This window comes from Triturus cristatus, chromosome 5_2 (genome assembly GCF_964204655.1).
Source record: "Triturus cristatus chromosome 5_2, aTriCri1.1, whole genome shotgun sequence".
NCBI classification, from domain to species: Eukaryota; Metazoa; Chordata; class Amphibia; order Caudata; family Salamandridae; genus Triturus; species Triturus cristatus.
This window is the reverse complement of record NC_140588.1, coordinates 574,027,938-574,051,350: the sequence shown is the minus strand read 5'-3', so window position 1 is coordinate 574,051,350 and position 23,413 is coordinate 574,027,938. Positions and strand designations below refer to the sequence as shown.

At 53.3% G+C, this 23,413-nt stretch overlaps 15 non-coding genes across 15 annotated transcripts; all 15 read left to right on the top strand.

Moving 5' to 3' along the window:
* Positions 1–3,126: 3,126 nt before the first annotated feature.
* TRNAE-UUC (transfer RNA glutamic acid (anticodon UUC)) lies at positions 3,127–3,198 on the top strand. Its single transcript has one exon. It is a non-coding gene; the product is annotated as a tRNA-Glu (tRNA).
* Positions 3,199–3,828: 630 nt separating this feature from the next.
* TRNAE-CUC (transfer RNA glutamic acid (anticodon CUC)) lies at positions 3,829–3,900 on the top strand. Its single transcript has one exon. It is a non-coding gene; the product is annotated as a tRNA-Glu (tRNA).
* A 1,446-nt stretch (positions 3,901–5,346) lies between these two features.
* On the top strand, positions 5,347–5,418 carry TRNAE-UUC (transfer RNA glutamic acid (anticodon UUC)). The gene has a single exon. It is a non-coding gene; the product is annotated as a tRNA-Glu (tRNA).
* A 630-nt stretch (positions 5,419–6,048) lies between these two features.
* On the top strand, positions 6,049–6,120 carry TRNAE-CUC (transfer RNA glutamic acid (anticodon CUC)). Its single transcript has one exon. It is a non-coding gene; the product is annotated as a tRNA-Glu (tRNA).
* A 1,446-nt stretch (positions 6,121–7,566) lies between these two features.
* Positions 7,567–7,638, top strand: TRNAE-UUC (transfer RNA glutamic acid (anticodon UUC)). The gene has a single exon. It is a non-coding gene; the product is annotated as a tRNA-Glu (tRNA).
* Positions 7,639–8,268: 630 nt separating this feature from the next.
* TRNAE-CUC (transfer RNA glutamic acid (anticodon CUC)) lies at positions 8,269–8,340 on the top strand. The gene has a single exon. It is a non-coding gene; the product is annotated as a tRNA-Glu (tRNA).
* Positions 8,341–12,006: 3,666 nt separating this feature from the next.
* On the top strand, positions 12,007–12,078 carry TRNAE-UUC (transfer RNA glutamic acid (anticodon UUC)). The gene has a single exon. It is a non-coding gene; the product is annotated as a tRNA-Glu (tRNA).
* A 2,148-nt stretch (positions 12,079–14,226) lies between these two features.
* TRNAE-UUC (transfer RNA glutamic acid (anticodon UUC)) lies at positions 14,227–14,298 on the top strand. The gene has a single exon. It is a non-coding gene; the product is annotated as a tRNA-Glu (tRNA).
* Positions 14,299–14,928: 630 nt separating this feature from the next.
* Positions 14,929–15,000, top strand: TRNAE-CUC (transfer RNA glutamic acid (anticodon CUC)). The gene has a single exon. It is a non-coding gene; the product is annotated as a tRNA-Glu (tRNA).
* A 1,446-nt stretch (positions 15,001–16,446) lies between these two features.
* On the top strand, positions 16,447–16,518 carry TRNAE-UUC (transfer RNA glutamic acid (anticodon UUC)). Its single transcript has one exon. It is a non-coding gene; the product is annotated as a tRNA-Glu (tRNA).
* A 2,148-nt stretch (positions 16,519–18,666) lies between these two features.
* TRNAE-UUC (transfer RNA glutamic acid (anticodon UUC)) lies at positions 18,667–18,738 on the top strand. The gene has a single exon. It is a non-coding gene; the product is annotated as a tRNA-Glu (tRNA).
* A 630-nt stretch (positions 18,739–19,368) lies between these two features.
* On the top strand, positions 19,369–19,440 carry TRNAE-CUC (transfer RNA glutamic acid (anticodon CUC)). Its single transcript has one exon. It is a non-coding gene; the product is annotated as a tRNA-Glu (tRNA).
* Positions 19,441–20,886: 1,446 nt separating this feature from the next.
* TRNAE-UUC (transfer RNA glutamic acid (anticodon UUC)) lies at positions 20,887–20,958 on the top strand. Its single transcript has one exon. It is a non-coding gene; the product is annotated as a tRNA-Glu (tRNA).
* A 629-nt stretch (positions 20,959–21,587) lies between these two features.
* On the top strand, positions 21,588–21,659 carry TRNAE-CUC (transfer RNA glutamic acid (anticodon CUC)). The gene has a single exon. It is a non-coding gene; the product is annotated as a tRNA-Glu (tRNA).
* Positions 21,660–23,105: 1,446 nt separating this feature from the next.
* TRNAE-UUC (transfer RNA glutamic acid (anticodon UUC)) lies at positions 23,106–23,177 on the top strand. Its single transcript has one exon. It is a non-coding gene; the product is annotated as a tRNA-Glu (tRNA).
* Positions 23,178–23,413: the final 236 nt, after the last annotated feature.

Below are 23,413 nucleotides of genomic sequence, written 5' to 3'. Positions count from 1 at the left end.
GTCTTCCGTTCGAGCATGGAGGGTGAGGGACATGGGTCACCCTCATATACAGGGGTGTGGGCATGGGCAGGATGGGGTGTGGGGGACCCGTCAGGGCATTGCCCGTTTGGAAGCCCGTTCGGAAGGCAAGAGGAGGCGGAGGCGGGAATCTCTGCTCAATTTTTTCCCGAGGCCTGGGGACAAGCCTTTGCACATTTGATCCAGCCGGGCCTGCATCAGCAGATCCTGCTCCGATGGCAAGGGAGAGCCTGCAGGTGTAAATCAAAGAAAGGGGAGAAATCCACAAGAGGCGGGTTAACAAATTCCAGTGGCAGGCCCATGTTCCCCAGGAAGCAAGTACTTCCTCCTGCTCCCTTCAGTGGGAAAAGACATAGGAGGTGTATTTCTCTAAGCAGGGGCTCTGCGTAGGTGGCACTGCATTGCTTTGGAAAGCATCCATGCTAAGTGCAGAGTAGCAGCAGACCCCACAGCTGAGACGTGAATTGGGACTGTTAAGGAAGGGCACTGGGAGGGTGAGGAGGGCAGAGGAAAATGCTTTACAAAAGCATTTGCAAGTTCCTACACACCCGCTGAAAACCCATACCAGGGATGGGGCTCGAACCCATGCGGACAACTGTCCATTGGATCTTAAGTCCAACGCCTTAACAACTCGGCCACCCTGGTGAGACCCTAGGCCCTGCCTTACTCAGCTCCCTTTTCATGCTGGCTGCTCCAGCGCAGGCTGTCCAGCAAGAGGTGATTGCAGAGTAAAAAGGCTTTTGCAGGAGGATAAAGGTAATTGCTTATGACAAACACACTGTGTGACACCTAACTTTTCCCCACTCGTACTTTATGGGCAATCTATACAGTGGAGTTAGCTTAGTCACAATAAGGAAGTGAGCAAGGCAGGCTCACAAGAGCATCTCCTCCCTGGTGGACTAGTGGCTAGGATTCGGCGCTTTCACCGCCGCGGCCCGGGTTCGATTCCCGGTCAGGGAAGATCCCTCTAAGACGTAGACGTGCGTAATTTGTCCACGCAGCTCAGCTTTTTTTAATCGAAGGTCCTTAAAAAGGCACCCCGACCTATAGACGAAAGCAGAGGAAAGGGGCTGGGTCCCCTGTGTCCCAGGTTGCTTTGCTCCCATTGCCCTCAGCCACCTTCATGCGCACGCAGTCCCCCACCCAGTCAGGTGCTCTATGTGGGCGTAAAGTGCAGTACCAGCTCATCAGAAAGGTAAATTGCTGGAAAACCCGGCTACGATGTATACATCTACTTTGGAGCACTCTTCTCCCTTGCACTCTTAAATCGGTCATTCGCAATGTATTCTTCCAACAAGCTGAATAACGAGGTAGGTGTGAGAAGGTGTACCAGCTGTCTTTGAGCTATCAGCGGCCACTAGGTGTCCCTCTTGTGATTTCCCGGGGATCCCGATTGTACAGGAATTCGTCGGTTCAGTAGCACGGGGGAGGGGATGGCCTGTGCTTGGAAGTGACAAACAGTCTGGTGGAATCATGAGTGTTTTTTCAAGTTCTGATTCATATTCGCTGTAGAATAAAATATGCTTTCAGCCCCCATGAGCTTTGTCACTAGGAGAGCAGTGTAGGAACTTTTGCTGTATGGCTGTGGGTTCCCTGGTGGTCTAGTGGTTAGGATTCGGCGCTCTCACCGCCGCGTCCTGGGTTCGATTCCCGGTCAGGGAACAGTCCTTCTTCTGCCCTTGAATGCTTTTCCTTCCCGCAGGTCAGGGCTTCTCAAAATGAATTTGCTTTTCTGACAAACAGTTTGCCTAGCATCCCGCAATCTGGCTCCTAATTTGATTTTCGCAAGGTTCCCTTTGAGTTGCTTTCCTCGGCGGGAGGAAAATCTCTTGTGCAAGGCTCTTGAGGAAGTGAGATTCTGTATTCCGAGGTGCGCTTCTTTTCGTAGGCTTCTGACCACATGGTGTGCGGCAGGAAGTCATCTTTGACAGGGCCGCAGGCTTTGTCTCCAAATGGCATCCCGGACCCACTGCAACCCACCTTTTTGCTGAAACGGAAGTCTGGTTCAGGGTAAGAAAAAGCTGAGCTGCACGTACCGAAAGCAGCAGAGCCCAGCGGCGGAGAGGGTGTGGCCAGGGCTGTCTGATTTGCATAGTGACCAGTGGCATCTTGGGAATGTACAGGCTTTGGAGCCTAACGGGTGCTGCAGGGGTCTGCCTGGCCGGAGAAATGCCTGTCTGGCGCTCCCCTCAGGACACACGTGTCTTCCGTTCGAGCATGGAGGGTGAGGGACATGGGTCACCCTCATATACAGGGGTGTGGGCATGGGCAGGATGGGGCGTGGGGGACCCGTCAGGGCATTGTCCGTTTGGAAGCCCGTTCGTAAGGCAAGAGGAGGCGGAGGCGGGAATCTCTGCTCAATTTTTTCCCGAGGCCTGGGGACAAGCCTTTGCACATTTGATCCTGCCGGGCCTGCATCAGCAGATCCTGCTCCGATGGCAAGGGAGAGCCTGCAGGTGTAAATCAAAGAAAGGGGAGAAATCCGCAAGAGGCGGGTTAACAAATTCCAGTGGCAGGCCCATGTTCCCCAGGAAGCAAGTACTTCCTCCTGCTCCCTTCAGTGGGAAAAGACATAGGAGGTGTATTTCTCTAAGCAGGGGCTCTGCGTAGGTGGCACTGCATTGCTTTGGGAAGCATCCATGCTAAGTGCAGAGTAGCAGCAGACCCCACAGCTGAGACGTGAATTGGGACTGTTAAGGAAGGGCACTGGGAGGGTGAGGAGGGCAGAGGAAAATGCTTTAAAAAAGCATCTGCAAGTTCCTACACACCCGCTGTAAACCCATACCAGGGATGGGGCTCGAACCCATGCGGACAACTGTCCATTGGATCTTAAGTCCAACGCCTTAACCACTCGGCCACCCTGGTGAGACCCTAGGCCCTGCCTTACTCAGCTCCCTTTTCATGCTGGCTGCTCCAGCGCAGGCTGTCCAGCAAGAGGTGATTGCAGAGTAAAAAGGCTTTTGCAGGAGGATAAAGGTAATTGCTTATGACAAACACACTGTGTGACACCTAACTTTTCCCCACTCGTACTTTATGGGCAATCTATACAGTGGAGTTAGCTTAGTCACAATAAGGAAGTGAGCAAGGCAGGCTCACAAGAGCATCTCCTCCCTGGTGGTCTAGTGGCTAGGATTCGGCGCTTTCACCGCCGCGGCCCGGGTTCGATTCCCGGTCAGGGAAGATCCCTCTAAGATGTAGACGTGCGTAATTTGTCCACGCAGCTCAGCTTTTTTTAATCGAAGGTCCTTAAAAAGGCACCCCGACCTATAGACGAAAGCAGAGGAAAGGGGCTGGGTCCCCTGTGTCCCAGGTTGCTTTGCTCCCATTGCCCTCAGCCACCTTCATGCGCACGCAGTCCCCCACCCAGTCAGGTGCTCTATGTGGGCGTAAAGTGCAGTACCAGCTCATCAGAAAGGTAAATTGCTGGAAAACCCGGCTGCGATGTATACATCTACTTTGGAGCACTCTTCTCCCTTGCACTCTTGAATCGGTCATTCGCAATGTATTCTTCCAGCAAGCTGAATAACGAGGTAGGTGTGAGAAGGTGTACCAGCTGTCTTTGAGCTATCAGCGGCCACTAGGTGTCCCTCTTGTGATTTCCCGGGGATCCCGATTGTACAGGAATTCGTCGGTTCAGTAGCACGGGGGAGGGGATGGCCTGTGCTTGGAAGTGACAAACAGTCTGGTGGAATCATGAGTGTTTTTTCAAGTTCTGATTCATATTCGCTGTAGAATAAAATATGCTTTCAGCCCCCATGAGCTTTGTCACTAGGAGAGCAGTGTAGGAACTTTTGCTGTATGGCTGTGGGTTCCCTGGTGGTCTAGTGGTTAGGATTCGGCGCTCTCACCGCCGCGGCCCGGGTTCGATTCCCGGTCAGGGAACAGTCCTTCTTCTGCCCTTGAATGCTTTTCCTTCCCGCAGGTCAGGGCTTCTCAAAATGAATTTGCTTTTCTGACAAACAGTTTGCCTAGCATCCCGCAATCTGGCTCCTAATTTGATTTTCGCAAGGTTCCCTTTGAGTTGCTTTCCTCGGCGGGAGGAAAATCTCTTGTGCAAGGCTCTTGAGGAAGTGAGATTCTGTATTCCGAGGTGCGCTTCTTTTCGTAGGCTTCTGACCACATGGTGTGCGGCAGGAAGTCATCTTTGACAGGGCCGCAGGCTTTGTCTCCAAATGGCATCCCGGACCCACTGCAACCCACCTTTTTGCTGAAACGGAAGTCTGGTTCAGGGTAAGAAAAAGCTGAGCTGCACGTACCGAAAGCAGCAGAGCCCAGCGGCGGAGAGGGTGTGGCCAGGGCTGTCTGATTTGCATAGTGACCAGTGGCATCTTGGGAATGTACAGGCTTTGGAGCCTAACGGGTGCTGCAGGGGTCTGCCTGGCCGGAGAAATGCCTGTCTGGCGCTCCCCTCAGGACACACGTGTCTTCCGTTCGAGCATGGAGGGTGAGGGACATGGGTCACCCTCATATACAGGGGTGTGGGCATGGGCAGGATGGGGCGTGGGGGACCCGTCAGGGCATTGTCCGTTTGGAAGCCCGTTCGGAAGGCAAGAGGAGGCGGAGGCGGGAATCTCTGCTCAATTTTTTCCCGAGGCCTGGGGACAAGCCTTTGCACATTTGATCCTGCCGGGCCTGCATCAGCAGATCCTGCTCCGATGGCAAGGGAGAGCCTGCAGGTGTAAATCAAAGAAAGGGGAGAAATCCGCAAGAGGCGGGTTAACAAATTCCAGTGGCAGGCCCATGTTCCCCAGGAAGCAAGTACTTCCTCCTGCTCCCTTCAGTGGGAAAAGACATAGGAGGTGTATTTCTCTAAGCAGGGGCTCTGCGTAGGTGGCACTGCATTGCTTTGGGAAGCATCCATGCTAAGTGCAGAGTAGCAGCAGACCCCACAGCTGAGACGTGAATTGGGACTGTTAAGGAAGGGCACTGGGAGGGTGAGGAGGGCAGAGGAAAATGCTTTACAAAAGCATCTGCAAGTTCCTACACACCCGCTGAAAACCCATACCAGGGATGGGGCTCGAACCCATGCGGACAACTGTCCATTGGATCTTAAGTCCAACGCCTTAACCACTCGGCCACCCTGGTGAGACCCTAGGCCCTGCCTTACTCAGCTTCCTTTTCATGCTGGCTGCTCCAGCGCAGGCTGTCCAGCAAGAGGTGATTGCAGAGTAAAAAGGCTTTTGCAGGAGGATAAAGGTAATTGCTTATGACAAACACACTGTGTGACACCTAACTTTTCCCCACTCGTACTTTATGGGCAATCTATACAGTGGAGTTAGCTTAGTCACAATAAGGAAGTGAGCAAGGCAGGCTCACAAGAGCATCTCCTCCCTGGTGGTCTAGTGGCTAGGATTCGGCGCTTTCACCGCCGCGGCCCGGGTTCGATTCCCGGTCAGGGAAGATCCCTCTAAGACGTAGACGTGCGTAATTTGTCCACGCAGCTCAGCTTTTTTTAATCGAAGGTCCTTAAAAAGGCACCCCGACCTATAGACGAAAGCAGAGGAAAGGGGCTGGGTCCCCTGTGTCCCAGGTTGCTTTGCTCCCATTGCCCTCAGCCACCTTCATGCGCACGCAGTCCCCCACATAGTCAGGTGCTCTATGTGGGCGTAAAGTGCAGTACCAGCTCATCAGAAAGGTAAATTGCTGGAAAACCCGGCTGCGATGTATACATCTACTTTGGAGCACTCTTCTCCCTTGCACTCTTGAATCGGTCATTCGCAATGTATTCTTCCAGCAAGCTGAATAACGAGGTAGGTGTGAGAAGGTGTACCAGCTGTCTTTGAGCTATCAGCGGCCACTAGGTGTCCCTCTTGTGATTTCCCGGGGATCCCGATTGTACAGGAATTCGTCGGTTCAGTAGCACGGGGGAGGGGATGGCCTGTGCTTGGAAGTGACAAACAGTCTGGTGGAATCATGAGTGTTTTTTCAAGTTCTGATTCATATTCGCTGTAGAATAAAATATGCTTTCAGCCCCCATGAGCTTTGTCACTAGGAGAGCAGTGTAGGAACTTTTGCTGTATGGCTGTGGGTTCCCTGGTGGTCTAGTGGTTAGGATTCGGCGCTCTCACCGCCGCGGCCCGGGTTCGATTCCCGGTCAGGGAACAGTCCTTCTTCTGCCCTTGAATGCTTTTCCTTCCCGCAGGTCAGGGCTTCTCAAAATGAATTTGCTTTTCTGACAAACAGTTTGCCTAGCATCCCGCAATCTGGCTCCTAATCTGATTTTCGCAAGGTTCCCTTTGAGTTGCTTTCCTCGGCGGGAGGAAAATCTCTTGTGCAAGGCTCTTGAGGAAGTGAGATTCTGTATTCCGAGGTGCGCTTCTTTTCGTAGGATTCTGACCACATGGTGTGCGGCAGGAAGTCATCTTTGACAGGGCCGCAGGCTTTGTCTCCAAATGGCATCCCGGACCCACTGCAACCCAGCTTTTTGCTGAAACGGAAGTCTGGTTCAGGGTAAGAAAAAGCTGAGCTGCACGTACCGAAAGCAGCAGAGCCCAGCGGCGGAGAGGGTGTGGCCAGGGCTGTCTGATTTGCATAGTGGCCGGTGGCATCTTGGGAATGTACAGGCTTTGGAGCCTAACGGGTGCTGCAGGGGTCTGCCTGGCCGGAGAAATGCCTGTCTGGCGCTCCCCTCAGGACACACGTGTCTTCCGTTCGAGCATGGAGGGTGAGGGACATGGGTCACCCTCATATACAGGGGTGTGGGCATGGGCAGGATGGGGTGTGGGGGACCCGTCAGGGCATTGCCCGTTTGGAAGCCCGTTCGGAAGGCAAGAGGAGGCGGAGGCGGGAATCTCTGCTCAATTTTTTCCCGAGGGCTGGGGACAAGCCTTTGCACATTTGATCCAGCCGGGCCTGCATCAGCAGATCCTGCTCCGATGGCAAGGGAGAGCCTGCAGGTGTAAATCAAAGAAAGGGGAGAAATCCACAAGAGGCGGGTTAACAAATTCCAGTGGCAGGCCCATGTTCCCCAGGAAGCAAGTACTTCCTCCTGCTCCCTTCAGTGGGAAAAGACATAGGAGGTGTATTTCTCTAAGCAGGGGCTCTGCGTAGGTGGCACTGCTTTGCTTTGGGAAGCATCCATGCTAAGTGCAGAGTAGCAGCAGACCCCACAGCTGAGACGTGAATTGGGACTGTTAAGGAAGGGCACTGGGAGGGTGAGGAGGGCAGAGGAAAATGCTTTACAAAAGCATTTGCAAGTTCCTACACACCCGCTGAAAACCCATACCAGGGATGGGGCTCGAACCCATGCGGACAACTGTGCATTGGATCTTAAGTCCAACGCCTTAACAACTCGGCCACCCTGGTGAGACCCTAGGCCCTGCCTTACTCAGCTCCCTTTTCATGCTGGCTGCTCCAGCGCAGGCTGTCCAGCAAGAGGTGATTGCAGAGTAAAAAGGCTTTTGCAGGAGGATAAAGGTAATTGCTTATGACAAACACACTGTGTGACACCTAACTTTTCCCCACTCGTACTTTATGGGCAATCTATACAGTGGAGTTAGCTTAGTCACAATAAGGAAGTGAGCAAGGGAGGCTCACAAGAGCATCTCCTCCCTGGTGGTCTAGTGGCTAGGATTCGGCGCTTTCACCGCCGCGGCCCGGGTTCGATTCCCGGTCAGGGAAGATCCCTCTAAGACGTAGACGTGCGTAATTTGTCCACGCAGCTCAGCTTTTTTTAATCGAAGGTCCTTAAAAAGGCACCCCGACCTATAGACGAAAGCAGAGGAAAGGGGCTGGGTCCCCTGTGTCCCAGGTTGCTTTGCTCCCATTGCCCTCAGCCACCTTCATGCGCACGCAGTCCCCCACCCAGTCAGGTGCTCTATGTGGGCGTAAAGTGCAGTACCAGCTCATCAGAAAGGTAAATTGCTGGAAAACCCGGCTACGATGTATACATCTACTTTGGAGCACTCTTCTCCCTTGCACTCTTAAATCGGTCATTCGCAATGTATTCTTCCAGCAAGCTGAATAACGAGGTAGGTGTGAGAAGGTGTACCAGCTGTCTTTGAGCTATCAGCGGCCACTAGGTGTCCCTCTTGTGATTTCCCGGGGATCCCTATTGTACAGGAATTCGTCGGTTCAGTAGCACGGGGGAGGGGATGGCCTGTGCTTGGAAGTGACAAACAGTCTGGTGGAATCATGAGTGTTTTTTCAAGTTCTGATTCATATTCGCTGTAGAATAAAATATGCTTTCAGCCCCCATGAGCTTTGTCACTAGGAGAGCAGTGTAGGAACTTTTGCTGTATGGCTGTGGGTTCCCTGGTGGTCTAGTGGTTAGGATTCGGTGCTCTCACCGCCGCGGCCCGGGTTCGATTCCCGGTCAGGGAACAGTCCTTCTTCTGCCCTTGAATGCTTTTCCTTCCCGCAGGTCAGGGCTTCTCAAAATGAATTTGCTTTTCTGACAAACAGTTTGTCTAGCATCCCGCAATCTGGCTCCTAATTTGATTTTCGCAAGGTTCCCTTTGAGTTGCTTTCCTCGGCGGGAGGAAAATCTCTTGTGCAAGGCTCTTTAGGAAGTGTGATTCTGTATTCCGATGTGCGCTTCTTTTCGTAGGATTCTGACCACATGGTGTGCGGCAGGAAGTCATCTTTGACAGGGCCGCAGGCTTTGTCTCCAAATGGCATCCCGGACCCACTGCAACCCAGCTTTTTGCTGAAACGGAAGTCTGGTTCAGGGTAAGAAAAAGCTGAGCTGCACGTACCGAAAGCAGCAGAGCCCAGCGGCGGAGAGGGTGTGGCCAGGGCTGTCTGATTTGCATAGTGGCCAGTGGCATCTTGGGAATGTACAGGCTTTGGAGCCTAACGGGTGCTGCAGGGGTCTGCCTGGCCGGAGAAATGCCTGTCTGGCGCTCCCCTCAGGACACACGTGTCTTCCGTTCGAGCATGGAGGGTGAGGGTCATGGGTCACCCTCATATACAGGGGTGTGGGCATGGGCAGGATGGGGTGTGGGGGACCCGTCAGGGCACTGCCCGTTTGGAAGCCCGTTCGGAAGGCAAGAGGAGGCGGAGGCGGGAATCTCTGCTCAATTTTTTCCCGAGGCCTGGGGACAAGCCTTTGCACATTTAATCCAGCCGGGCCTGCATCAGCAGATCCTGCTCCGATGGCAAGGGAGAGCCTGCAGGTGTAAATCAAAGAAAGGGGAGAAATCCACAAGAGGCGGGTTAACAAATTCCAGTGGCAGGCCCATGTTCCCCAGGAAGCAAGTACTTCCTCCTGCTCCCTTCAGTGGGAAAAGACATAGGAGGTGTATTTCTCTAAGCAGGGGCTCTGCGTAGGTGGCACTGCATTGCTTTGGGAAGCATCCATGCTAAGTGCAGAGTAGCAGCAGACCCCACAGCTGAGACGTGAATTGGGACTGTTAAGGAAGGGCACTGGGAGGGTGAGGAGGGCAGAGGAAAATGCTTTACAAAAGCATTTGCAAGTTCCTACACACCCGCTGAAAACCCATACCAGGGATGGGGCTCGAACCCATGCGGACAACTGTCCATTGGATCTTAAGTCCAACGCCTTAACAACTCGGCCACCCTGGTGAGACCCTAGGCCCTGCCTTACTCAGCTCCCTTTTCATGCTGGCTGCTCCAGCGCAGGCTGTCCAGCAAGAGGTGATTGCAGAGTAAAAAGGCTTTTGCAGGAGGATAAAGGTAATTGCTTATGACAAACACACTGTGTGACACCTAACTTTTCCCCACTCGTACTTTATGGGCAATCTATACAGTGGAGTTAGCTTAGTCACAATAAGAAAGTGAGCAAGGCAGGCTCACAAGAGCATCTCCTCCCTGGTGGTCTAGTGGCTAGGATTCGGCGCTTTCACCGCCGCGGCCCGGGTTCGATTAACGGTCAGGGAAGATCCCTCTAAGACGTAGACGTGCGTAATTTGTCCACGCAGCTCAGCTTTTTTTAATCGAAGGTCCTTAAAAAGGCACCCCGACCTATAGACGAAAGCAGAGGAAAGGGGCTGGGTCCCCTGTGTCCCAGGTTGCTTTGCTCCCATTGCCCTCAGCCACCTTCATGCGCACGCAGTCCCCCACCCAGTCAGGTGCTCTATGTGGGCGTAAAGTGCAGTACCAGCTCATCAGAAAGGTAAATTGCTGGAAAACCCGGCTACGATGTATACATCTACTTTGGAGCACTCTTCTCCCTTGCACTCTTAAATCGGTCATTCGCAATGTATTCTTCCAGCAAGCTGAATAACGAGGTAGGTGTGAGAAGGTGTACCAGCTGTCTTTGAGCTATCAGCGGCCACTAGGTGTCCCTCTTGTGATTTCCCGGGGATCCCGATTGTACAGGAATTCGTCGGTTCAGTAGCACGGGGGAGGGGATGGCCTGTGCTTGGAAGTGACAAACAGTCTGGTGGAATCATGAGTGTTTTTTCAAGTTCTGATTCATATTCGCTGTAGAATAAAATATGCTTTCAGCCCCCATGAGCTTTGTCACTAGGAGAGCAGTGTAGGAACTTTTGCTGTATGGCTGTGGGTTCCCTGGTGGTCTAGTGGTTAGGATTCGGCGCTCTCACTGCCGCGGCCCGGGTTCGATTCCCGGTCAGGGAACAGTCCTTCTTCTGCCCTTGAATGCTTTTCCTTCCCGCAGGTCAGGGCTTCTCAAAATGAATTTGCTTTTCTGACAAACAGTTTGTCTAGCATCCCGCAATCTGCCTCCTAATTTGATTTTCGCAAGGTTCCCTTTGAGTTGCTTTCCTCGGCGGGAGGAAAATCTCTTGTGCAAGGCTCTTGAGGAAGTGAGATTCTGTATTCCGAGGTGCGCTTCTTTTCGTAAGCTTCTGACCACATGGTGTGCGGCAGGAAGTCATCTTTGACAGGGCCGCAGGCTTTGTCTCCAAATGGCATCCCGGACCCACTGCAACCCACCTTTTTGCTGAAACGGAAGTCTGGTTCAGGGTAAGAAAAAGCTGAGCTGCACGTACCGAAAGCAGCAGAGCCCAGCGGTGGAGAGGGTGTGGCCAGGGCTGTCTGATTTGCATAGTGACCAGTGGCATCTTGGGAATGTACAGGCTTTGGAGCTTAACGGGTGCTGCAGGGGTCTGCCTGGCCGGAGAAATGCCTGTCTGGCGCTCCCCTCAGGACACACGTGTCTTCCGTTCGAGCATGGAGGGTGAGGGACATGGGTCACCATCATATACAGGGGTGTGGGCATGGGCAGGATGGGGCGTGGGGGACCCGTCAGGGCATTGCCCGTTTGGAAGCCCGTTCGGAAGGCAAGAGGAGGCGGTGGCGGGAATCTCTGCTCAATTTTTTCCCGAGGCCTGGGGACAAGCCTTTGCACATTTGATCCAGCCGGGCCTGCATCAGCAGATCCTGCTCCGATGGCAAGGGAGAGCCTGCAGGTGTAAATCAAAGAAAGGGGAGAAATCCGCAAGAGGCGGGTTAACAAATTCCAGTGGCAGGCCCATGTTCCCCAGGAAGCAAGTACTTCCTTCTGCTCCCTTCAGTGGGAAAAGACATAGGAGGTGTATTTCTCTAAGCAGGGGCTCTGCGTAGGTGGCACTGCATTGCTTTGGGAAGCATCCATGCTAAGTGCAGAGTAGCAGCAGACCCCACAGCTGAGACGTGAATTGGGACTGTTAAGGAAGGGCACTGGGAGGGTGAGGAGGGCAGAGGAAAATGCTTTAAAAAAGCATCTGCAAGTTCCTACACACCCGCTGAAAACCCATACCAGGGATGGGGCTCGAACCCATGCGGACAACTGTCCATTGGATCTTAAGTCCAACGCCTTAACCACTCGGCCACCCTGGTGAGACCCTAGGCCCTGCCTTACTCAGCTCCCTTTTCATGCTGGCTGCTCCAGCGCAGGCTGTCCAGCAAGAGGTGATTGCAGAGTAAAAAGGCTTTTGCAGGAGGATAAAGGTAATTGCTTATGACAAACACACTGTGTGACACCTAACTTTTCCCCACTCGTACTTTATGGGCAATCTATACAGTGGAGTTAGCTTAGTCACAATAAGGAAGTGAGCAAGGCAGGCTCACAAGAGCATCTCCTCCCTGGTGGTCTAGTGGCTAGGATTCGGCGCTTTCACCGCCGCGGCCCGGGTTCGATTCCCGGTCAGGGAAGATCCCTCTAAGATGTAGACGTGCGTAATTTGTCCACGCAGCTCAGCTTTTTTTAATCGAAGGTCCTTAAAAAGGCACCCCGACCTATAGACGAAAGCAGAGGAAAGGGGCTGGGTCCCCTGTGTCCCAGGTTGCTTTGCTCCCATTGCCCTCAGCCACCTTCATGCGCACGCAGTCCCCCACCCAGTCAGGTGCTCTATGTGGGCGTAAAGTGCAGTACCAGCTCATCAGAAAGGTAAATTGCTGGAAAACCCGGCTGCGATGTATACATCTACTTTGGAGCACTCTTCTCCCTTGCACTCTTGAATCGGTCATTCGCAATGTATTCTTCCAGCAAGCTGAATAACGAGGTAGGTGTGAGAAGGTGTACCAGCTGTCTTTGAGCTATCAGCGGCCACTAGGTGTCCCTCTTGTGATTTCCCGGGGATCCCGATTGTACAGGAATTCGTCGGTTCAGTAGCACGGGGGAGGGGATGGCCTGTGCTTGGAAGTGACAAACAGTCTGGTGGAATCATGAGTGTTTTTTCAAGTTCTGATTCATATTCGCTGTAGAATAAAATATGCTTTCAGCCCCCATGAGCTTTGTCACTAGGAGAGCAGTGTAGGAACTTTTGCTGTATGGCTGTGGGTTCCCTGGTGGTCTAGTGGTTAGGATTCGGCGCTCTCACCGCCGCGGCCCGGGTTCGATTCCCAGTCAGGGAACAGTCCTTCTTCTGCCCTTGAATGCTTTTCCTTCCCGCAGGTCAGGGCTTCTCAAAATGAATTTGCTTTTCTGACAAACAGTTTGCCTAGCATCCCGCAATCTGGCTCCTAATTTGATTTTCGCAAGGTTCCCTTTGAGTTGCTTTCCTCGGCGGGAGGAAAATCTCTTGTGCAAGGCTCTTGAGGAAGTGAGATTCTGTATTCCGAGGTGCGCTTCTTTTCGTAGGCTTCTGACCACATGGTGTGCGGCAGGAAGTCATCTTTGACAGGGCCGCAGGCTTTGTCTCCAAATGGCATCCCGGACCCACTGCAACCCATCTTTTTGCTGAAACGGAAGTCTGGTTCAGGGTAAGAAAAAGCTGAGCTGCACGTACCGAAAGCAGCAGAGCCCAGCGGCGGAGAGGGTGTGGCCAGGGCTGTCTGATTTGCATAGTGACCAGTGGCATCTTGGGAATGTACAGGCTTTGGAGCCTAACGGGTGCTGCAGGGGTCTGCCTGGCCGGAGAAATGCCTGTCTGGCGCTCCCCTCAGGACACACGTGTCTTCCGTTCGAGCATGGAGGGTGAGGGACATGGGTCACCCTCATATACAGGGGTGTGGGCATGGGCAGGATGGGGCGTGGGGGACCCGTCAGGGCATTGTCCGTTTGGAAGCCCGTTCGGAAGGCAAGAGGAGGCGGAGGCGGGAATCTCTGCTCAATTTTTTCCCGAGGCCTGGGGACAAGCCTTTGCACATTTGATCCTGCCGGGCCTGCATCAGCAGATCCTGCTCCGATGGCAAGGGAGAGCCTGCAGGTGTAAATCAAAGAAAGGGGAGAAATCCGCAAGAGGCGGGTTAACAAATTCCAGTGGCAGGCCCATGTTCCCCAGGAAGCAAGTACTTCCTCCTGCTCCCTTCAGTGGGAAAAGACATAGGAGGTGTATTTCTCTAAGCAGGGGCTCTGCGTAGGTGGCACTGCATTGCTTTGGGAAGCATCCATGCTAAGTGCAGAGTAGCAGCAGACCCCACAGCTGAGACGTGAATTGGGACTGTTAAGGAAGGGCACTGGGAGGGTGAGGAGGGCAGAGGAAAATGCTTTACAAAAGCATCTGCAAGTTCCTACACACCCGCTGAAAACCCATACCAGGGATGGGGCTCGAACCCATGCGGACAACTGTCCATTGGATCTTAAGTCCAACGCCTTAACCACTCGGCCACCCTGGTGAGACCCTAGGCCCTGCCTTACTCAGCTTCCTTTTCATGCTGGCTGCTCCAGCGCAGGCTGTCCAGCAAGAGGTGATTGCAGAGTAAAAAGGCTTTTGCAGGAGGATAAAGGTAATTGCTTATGACAAACACACTGTGTGACACCTAACTTTTCCCCACTCGTACTTTATGGGCAATCTATACAGTGGAGTTAGCTTAGTCACAATAAGGAAGTGAGCAAGGCAGGCTCACAAGAGCATCTCCTCCCTGGTGGTCTAGTGGCTAGGATTCGGCGCTTTCACCGCCGCGGCCCGGGTTCGATTCCCGGTCAGGGAAGATCCCTCTAAGACGTAGACGTGCGTAATTTGTCCACGCAGCTCAGCTTTTTTTAATCGAAGGTCCTTAAAAAGGCACCCCGACCTATAGACGAAAGCAGAGGAAAGGGGCTGGGTCCCCTGTGTCCCAGGTTGCTTTGCTCCCATTGCCCTCAGCCACCTTCATGCGCACGCAGTCCCCCACCCAGTCAGGTGCTCTATGTGGGCGTAAAGTGCAGTACCAGCTCATCAGAAAGGTAAATTGCTGGAAAACCCGGCTGCGATGTATACATCTACTTTGGAGCACTCTTCTCCCTTGCACTCTTGAATCGGTCATTCGCAATGTATTCTTCCAGCAAGCTGAATAACGAGGTAGGTGTGAGAAGGTGTACCAGCTGTCTTTGAGCTATCAGCGGCCACTAGGTGTCCCTCTTGTGATTTCCCGGGGATCCCGATTGTACAGGAATTCGTCGGTTCAGTAGCACGGGGGAGGGGATGGCCTGTGCTTGGAAGTGACAAACAGTCTGGTGGAATCATGAGTGTTTTTTCAAGTTCTGATTCATATTCGCTGTAGAATAAAATATGCTTTCAGCCCCCATGAGCTTTGTCACTAGGAGAGCAGTGTAGGAACTTTTGCTGTATGGCTGTGGGTTCCCTGGTGGTCTAGTGGTTAGGATTCGGCGCTCTCACCGCCGCGGCCCGGGTTCGATTCCCGGTCAGGGAACAGTCCTTCTTCTGCCCTTGAATGCTTTTCCTTCCCGCAGGTCAGGGCTTCTCAAAATGAATTTGCTTTTCTGACAAACAGTTTGCCTAGCATCCCGCAATCTGGCTCCTAATTTGATTTTCGCAAGGTTCCCTTTGAGTTGCTTTCCTCGGCGGGAGGAAAATCTCTTGTGCAAGGCTCTTGAGGAAGTGAGATTCTGTATTCCGAGGTGCGCTTCTTTTCGTAGGCTTCTGACCACATGGTGTGCGGCAGGAAGTCATCTTTGACAGGGCCGCAGGCTTTGTCTCCAAATGGCATCCCGGACCCACTGCAACCCACCTTTTTGCTGAAACGGAAGTCTGGTTCAGGGTAAGAAAAAGCTGAGCTGCACGTACCGAAAGCAGCAGAGCCCAGCGGCGGAGAGGGTGTGGCCAGGGCTGTCTGATTTGCATAGTGACCAGTGGCATCTTGGGAATGTACAGGCTTTGGAGCCTAACGGGTGCTGCAGGGGTCTGCCTGGCCGGAGAAATGCCTGTCTGGCGCTCCCCTCAGGACACACGTGTCTTCCGTTCGAGCATGGAGGGTGAGGGACATGGGTCACCCTCATATACAGGGGTGTGGGCATGGGCAGGATGGGGCGTGGGGGACCCGTCAGGGCATTGTCCGTTTGGAAGCCCGTTCGGAAGGCAAGAGGAGGCGGAGGCGGGAATCTCTGCTCAATTTTTTCCCGAGGCCTGGGGACAAGCCTTTGCACATTTGATCCTGCCGGGCCTGCATCAGCAGATCCTGCTCCGATGGCAAGGGAGAGCCTGCAGGTGTAAATCAAAGAAAGGGGAGAAATCCGCAAGAGGCGGGTTAACAAATTCCAGTGGCAGGCCCATGTTCCCCAGGAAGCAAGTACTTCCTCCTGCTCCCTTCAGTGGGAAAAGACATAGGAGGTGTATTTCTCTAAGCAGGGGCTCTGCGTAGGTGGCACTGCATTGCTTTGGGAAGCATCCATGCTAAGTGCAGAGTAGCAGCAGACCCCACAGCTGAGACGTGAATTGGGACTGTTAAGGAAGGGCACTGGGAGGGTGAGGAGGGCAGAGGAAAATGCTTTACAAAAGCATCTGCAAGTTCCTACACACCCGCTGAAAACCCATACCAGGGATGGGGCTCGAACCCATGCGGACAACTGTCCATTGGATCTTAAGTCCAACGCCTTAACCACTCGGCCACCCTGGTGAGACCCTAGGCCCTGCCTTACTTAGCTTCCTTTTCATGCTGGCTGCTCCAGCGCAGGCTGTCCAGCAAGAGGTGATTGCAGAGTAAAAAGGCTTTTGCAGGAGGATAAAGGTAATTGCTTATGACAAACACACTGTGTGACACCTAACTTTTCCCCACTCGTACTTTATGGGCAATCTATACAGTGGAGTTAGCTTAGTCACAATAAGGAAGTGAGCAAGGCAGGCTCACAAGAGCATCTCCTCCCTGGTGGTCTAGTGGCTAGGATTCGGCGCTTTCACCGCCGCGGCCCGGGTTCGATTCCCGGTCAGGGAAGATCCCTCTAAGATGTAGACGTGCGTAATTTGTCCACGCAGCTCAGCTTTTTTTAATCGAAGGTCCTTAAAAAGGCACCCCGACCTATAGACGAAAGCAGAGGAAAGGGGCTGGGTCCCCTGTGTCCCAGGTTGCTTTGCTCCCATTGCCCTCAGCCACCTTCATGCGCACGCAGTCCCCCACCCAGTCAGGTGCTCTATGTGGGCGTAAAGTGCAGTACCAGCTCATCAGAAAGGTAAATTGCTGGAAAACCCGGCTGCGATGTATACATCTACTTTGGAGCACTCTTCTCCCTTGCACTCTTGAATCGGTCATTCGCAATGTATTCTTCCAGCAAGCTGAATAACGAGGTAGGTGTGAGAAGGTGTACCAGCTGTCTTTGAGCTATCAGCGGCCACTAGGTGTCCCTCTTGTGATTTCCCGGGGATCCCGATTGTACAGGAATTCGTCGGTTCAGTAGCACGGGGGAGGGGATGGCCTGTGCTTGGAAGTGACAAACAGTCTGGTGGAATCATGAGTGTTTTTTCAAGTTCTGATTCATATTCGCTGTAGAATAAAATATGCTTTCAGCCCCCATGAGCTTTGTCACTAGGAGAGCAGTGTAGGAACTTTTGCTGTATGGCTGTGGGTTCCCTGGTGGTCTAGTGGTTAGGATTCGGCGCTCTCACCGCCGCGGCCCGGGTTCGATTCCCAGTCAGGGAACAGTCCTTCTTCTGCCCTTGAATGCTTTTCCTTCCCGCAGGTCAGGGCTTCTCAAAATGAATTTGCTTTTCTGACAAACAGTTTGCCTAGCATCCCGCAATCTGGCTCCTAATTTGATTTTCGCAAGGTTCCCTTTGAGTTGCTTTCCTCGGCGGGAGGAAAATCTCTTGTGCAAGGCTCTTGAGGAAGTGAGATTCTGTATTCCGAGGTGCGCTTCTTTTCGTAGGCTTCTGACCACATGGTGTGCGGCAGGAAGTCATCTTTGACAGGGCCGCAGGCTTTGTCTCCAAATGGCATCCCGGACCCACTGCAACCCACCTTTTTGCTGAAACGGAAGTCTGGTTCAGGGTAAGAAAAAGCTGAGCTGCACGTACCGAAAGCAGCAGAGCCCAGCGGCAGAGAGGGTGTGGCCAGGGCTGTCTGATTTGCATAGTGACCAGTGGCATCTTGGGAATGTACAGGCTTTGGAGCCTAACGGGTGCTGCAGGGGTCTGCCTGGCCGGAGAAATGCCTGTCTGGCGCTCCCCTCAGGACACACGTGTCTTCCGTTCGAGCATGGAGGGTGAGGGACATGGGTCACCCTCATATACAGGGGTGTGGGCATGGGCAGGATGGGGCGTGGGGGACCCGTCAGGGCATTGTCCGTTTGGAAGCCCGTTCGGAAGGCAAGAGGAGGCGGAGGCGGGAATCTCTGCTCAATTTTTTCCCGAGGCCTGGGGACAAGCCTTTGCACATTTGATCCTGCCGGGCCTGCATCAGCAGATCCTGCTCCGATGGCAAGGGAGAGCCTGCAGGTGTAAATCAAAGAAAGGGGAGAAATCCGCAAGAGGCGGGTTAACAAATTCCAGTGGCAGGCCCATGTTCCCCAGGAAGCAAGTACTTCCTCCTGCTCCCTTCAGTGGGAAAAGACATAGGAGGTGTATTTCTCTAAGCAGGGGCTCTGCGTAGGTGGCACTGCATTGCTTTGGGAAGCATCCATGCTAAGTGCAGAGTAGCAGCAGACCCCACAGCTGAGACGTGAATTGGGACTGTTAAGGAAGGGCACTGGGAGGGTGAGGAGGGCAGAGGAAAATGCTTTACAAAAGCATCTGCAAGTTCCTACACACCCGCTGAAAACCCATACCAGGGATGGGGCTCGAACCCATGCGGACAACTGTCCATTGGATCTTAAGTCCAACGCCTTAACCACTCGGCCACCCTGGTGAGACCCTAGGCCCTGCCTTACTCAGCTTCCTTTTCATGCTGGCTGCTCCAGCGCAGGCTGTCCAGCAAGAGGTGATTGCAGAGTAAAAAGGCTTTTGCAGGAGGATAAAGGTAATTGCTTATGACAAACACACTGTGTGACACCTAACTTTTCCCCACTCGTACTTTATGGGCAATCTATACAGTGGAGTTAGCTTAGTCACAATAAGGAAGTGAGCAAGGCAGGCTCACAAGAGCATCTCCTCCCTGGTGGTCTAGTGGCTAGGATTCGGCGCTTTCACCGCCGCGGCCCGGGTTCGATTCCCGGTCAGGGAAGATCCCTCTAAGACGTAGACGTGCGTAATTTGTCCACGCAGCTCAGCTTTTTTTAATCGAAGGTCCTTAAAAAGGCACCCCGACCTATAGACGAAAGCAGAGGAAAGGGGCTGGGTCCCCTGTGTCCCAGGTTGCTTTGCTCCCATTGCCCTCAGCCACCTTCATGCGCACGCAGTCCCCCACCCAGTCAGGTGCTCTATGTGGGCGTAAAGTGCAGTACCAGCTCATCAGAAAGGTAAATTGCTGGAAAACCCGGCTGCGATGTATACATCTACTTTGGAGCACTCTTCTCCCTTGCACTCTTGAATCGGTCATTCGCAATGTATTCTTCCAGCAAGCTGAATAACGAGGTAGGTGTGAGAAGGTGTACCAGCTGTCTTTGAGCTATCAGCGGCCACTAGGTGTCCCTCTTGTGATTTCCCGGGGATCCCGATTGTACAGGAATTCGTCGGTTCAGTAGCACGGGGGAGGGGATGGCCTGTGCTTGGAAGTGACAAACAGTCTGGTGGAATCATGAGTGTTTTTTCAAGTTCTGATTCATATTCGCTGTAGAATAAAATATGCTTTCAGCCCCCATGAGCTTTGTCACTAGGAGAGCAGTGTAGGAACTTTTGCTGTATGGCTGTGGGTTCCCTGGTGGTCTAGTGGTTAGGATTCGGCGCTCTCACCGCCGTGGCCCGGGTTCGATTCCCGGTCAGGGAACAGTCCTTCTTCTGCCCTTGAATGCTTTTCCTTCCCGCAGGTCAGGGCTTCTCAAAATGAATTTGCTTTTCTGACAAACAGTTTGCCTAGCATCCCGCAATCTGGCTCCTAATTTGATTTTCGCAAGGTTCCCTTTGAGTTGCTTTCCTCGGCGGGAGGAAAATCTCTTGTGCAAGGCTCTTGAGGAAGTGAGATTCTGTGTTCCGAGGTGCGCTTCTTTTCGTAGGCTTCTGACCACATGGTGTGCGGCAGGAAGTCATCTTTGACAGGGCCGCAGGCTTTGTCTCCAAATGGCATCCCGGACCCACTGCAACCCACCTTTTTGCTGAAACGGAAGTCTGGTTCAGGGTAAGAAAAAGCTGAGCTGCACGTACCGAAAGCAGCAGAGCCCAGCGGCGGAGAGGGTGTGGCCAGGGCTGTCTGATTTGCATAGTGACCAGTGGCATCTTGGGAATGTACAGGCTTTGGAGCCTAACGGGTGCTGCAGGGGTCTGCCTGGCCGGAGAAATGCCTGTCTGGCGCTCCCCTCAGGACACACGTGTCTTCCGTTCGAGCATGGAGGGTGAGGGACATGGGTCACCCTCATATACAGGGGTGTGGGCATGGGCAGGATGGGGCGTGGGGGACCCGTCAGGGCATTGCCCGTTTGGAAGCCCGTTCGGAAGGCAAGAGGAGGCGGACGCGGGAATCTCTGCTCAATTTTTTCCCGAGGCCTGGGGACAAGCCTTTGCACATTTGATCCAGCCGGGCCTGCATCAGCAGATCCTGCTCCGATGGCAAGGGAGAGCCTGCAGGTGTAAATCAAAGAAAGGGGAGAAATCCGCAAGAGGCGGGTTAACAAATTCCAGTGGCAGGCCCATGTTCCCCAGGAAGCAAGTACTTCCTCCTGCTCCCTTCAGTGGGAAAAGACATAGGAGGTGTATTTCTCTAAGCAGGGGCTCTGCGTAGGTGGCACTGCATTGCTTTGGGAAGCATCCATGCTAAGTGCAGAGTAGCAGCAGACCCCACAGCTGAGACGTGAATTGGGACTGTTAAGGAAGGGCACTGGGAGGGTGAGGAGGGCAGAGGAAAATGCTTTAAAAAAGCATCTGCAAGTTCCTACACACCCGCTGAAAACCCATACCAGGGATGGGGCTCGAACCCATGCGGACAACTGTCCATTGGATCTTAAGTCCAACGCCTTAACCACTCGGCCACCCTGGTGAGACCCTAGGCCCTGCCTTACTCAGCTCCCTTTTCATGCTGGCTGCTCCAGCGCAGGCTGTCCAGCAAGAGGTGATTGCAGAGTAAAAAGGCTTTTGCAGGAGGATAAAGGTAATTGCTTATGACAAACACACTGTGTGACACCTAACTTTTCCCCACTCGTACTTTATGGGCAATCTATACAGTGGAGTTAGCTTAGTCACAATAAGGAAGTGAGCAAGGCAGGCTCACAAGAGCATCTCCTCCCTGGTGGTCTAGTGGCTAGGATTCGGCGCTTTCACCGCCGCGGCCCGGGTTCGATTCCCGGTCAGGGAAGATCCCTCTAAGACGTAGATGTGCGTAATTTGTCCACGCAGCTCAGCTTTTTTTAATCGAAGGTCCTTAAAAAGGCACCCCGACCTATAGACGAAAGCAGAGGAAAGGGGCTGGGTCCCCTGTGTCCCAGGTTGCTTTGCTCCCATTGCCCTCAGCCACCTTCATGCGCACGCAGTCCCCCACCCAGTCAGGTGCTCTATGTGGGCGTAAAGTGCAGTACCAGCTCATCAGAAAGGTAAATTGCTGGAAAACCCGGCTGCGATGTATACATCTACTTTGGAGCACTCTTCTCCCTTGCACTCTTGAATCGGTCATTCGCAATGTATTCTTCCAGCAAGCTGAATAACGAGGTAGGTGTGAGAAGGTGTACCAGCTGTCTTTGAGCTATCAGCGGCCACTAGGTGTCCCTCTTGTGATTTCCCGGGGATCCCGATTGTACAGGAATTCGTCGGTTCAGTAGCACGGGGGAGGGGATGGCCTGTGCTTGGAAGTGACAAACAGTCTGGTGGAATCATGAGTGTTTTTTCAAGTTCTGATTCATATTCGCTGTAGAATAAAATATGCTTTCAGCCCCCTGAGCTTTGTCACTAGGAGAGCAGTGTAGGAACTTTTGCTGTATGGCTGTGGGTTCCCTGGTGGTCTAGTGGTTAGGATTCGGCGCTCTCACCGCCGCGGCCCGGGTTCGATTCCCGGTCAGGGAACAGTCCTTCTTCTGCCCTTGAATGCTTTTCCTTCCCGCAGGTCAGGGCTTCTCAAAATGAATTTGCTTTTCTGACAAACAGTTTGCCTAGCATCCCGCAATCTGGCTCCTAATCTGATTTTCGCAAGGTTCCCTTTGAGTTGCTTTCCTCGGCGGGAGGAAAATCTCTTGTGCAAGGCTCTTGAGGAAGTGAGATTCTGTATTCCGAGGTGCGCTTCTTTTCGTAGGATTCTGACCACATGGTGTGCGGCAGGAAGTCATCTTTGACAGGGCCGCAGGCTTTGTCTCCAAATGGCATCCCGGACCCACTGCAACCCAGCTTTTTGCTGAAACGGAAGTCTGGTTCAGGGTAAGAAAAAGCTGAGCTGCACGTACCGAAAGCAGCAGAGCCCAGCGGCGGAGAGGGTGTGGCCAGGGCTGTCTGATTTGCATAGTGGCCAGTGGCATCTTGGGAATGTACAGGCTTTGGAGCCTAACGGGTGCTGCAGGGGTCTGCCTGGCCGGAGAAATGCCTGTCTGGCGCTCCCCTCAGGACACACGTGTCTTCCGTTCGAGCATGGAGGGTGAGGGACATGGGTCACCCTCATATACAGGGGTGTGGGCATGGGCAGGATGGGGTGTGGGGGACCCGTCAGGGCATTGCCCGTTTGGAAGCCCGTTCGGAAGGCAAGAGGAGGCGGAGGCGGGAATCTCTGCTCAATTTTTTCCCGAGGCCTGGGGACAAGCCTTTGCACATTTGATCCAGCCGGGCCTGCATCAGCAGATCCTGCTCCGATGGCAAGGGAGAGCCTGCAGGTGTAAATCAAAGAAAGGGGAGAAATCCACAAGAGGCGGGTTAACAAATTCCAGTGGCAGGCCCATGTTCCCCAGGAAGCAAGTACTTCCTCCTGCTCCCTTCAGTGGGAAAAGACATAGGAGGTGTATTTCTCTAAGCAGGGGCTCTGCGTAGGTGGCACTGCATTGCTTTGGGAAGCATCCATGCTAAGTGCAGAGTAGCAGCAGACCCCACAGCTGAGACGTGAATTGGGACTGTTAAGGAAGGGCACTGGGAGGGTGAGGAGGGCAGAGGAAAATGCTTTACAAAAGCATTTGCAAGTTCCTACACACCCGCTGAAAACCCATACCAGGGATGGGGCTCGAACCCATGCGGACAACTGTCCATTGGATCTTAAGTCCAACGCCTTAACAACTCGGCCACCCTGGTGAGACCCTAGGCCCTGCCTTACTCAGCTCCCTTTTCATGCTGGCTGCTCCAGCGCAGGCTGTCCAGCAAGAGGTGATTGCAGAGTAAAAAGGCTTTTGCAGGAGGATAAAGGTAATTGCTTATGACAAACACACTGTGTGACACCTAACTTTTCCCCACTCGTACTTTATGGGCAATCTATACAGTGGAGTTAGCTTAGTCACAATAAGGAAGTGAGCAAGGCAGGCTCACAAGAGCATCTCCTCCCTGGTGGTCTAGTGGCTAGGATTCGGCGCTTTCACCGCCGCGGCCCGGGTTCGATTCCCGGTCAGGGAAGATCCCTCTAAGACGTAGACGTGCGTAATTTGTCCACGCAGCTCAGCTTTTTTTAATCGAAGGTCCTTAAAAAGGCACCCCGACCTATAGACGAAAGCAGAGGAAAGGGGCTGGGTCCCCTGTGTCCCAGGTTGCTTTGCTCCCATTGCCCTCAGCCACCTTCATGCGCACGCAGTCCCCCACCCAGTCAGGTGCTCTATGTGGGCGTAAAGTGCAGTACCAGCTCATCAGAAAGG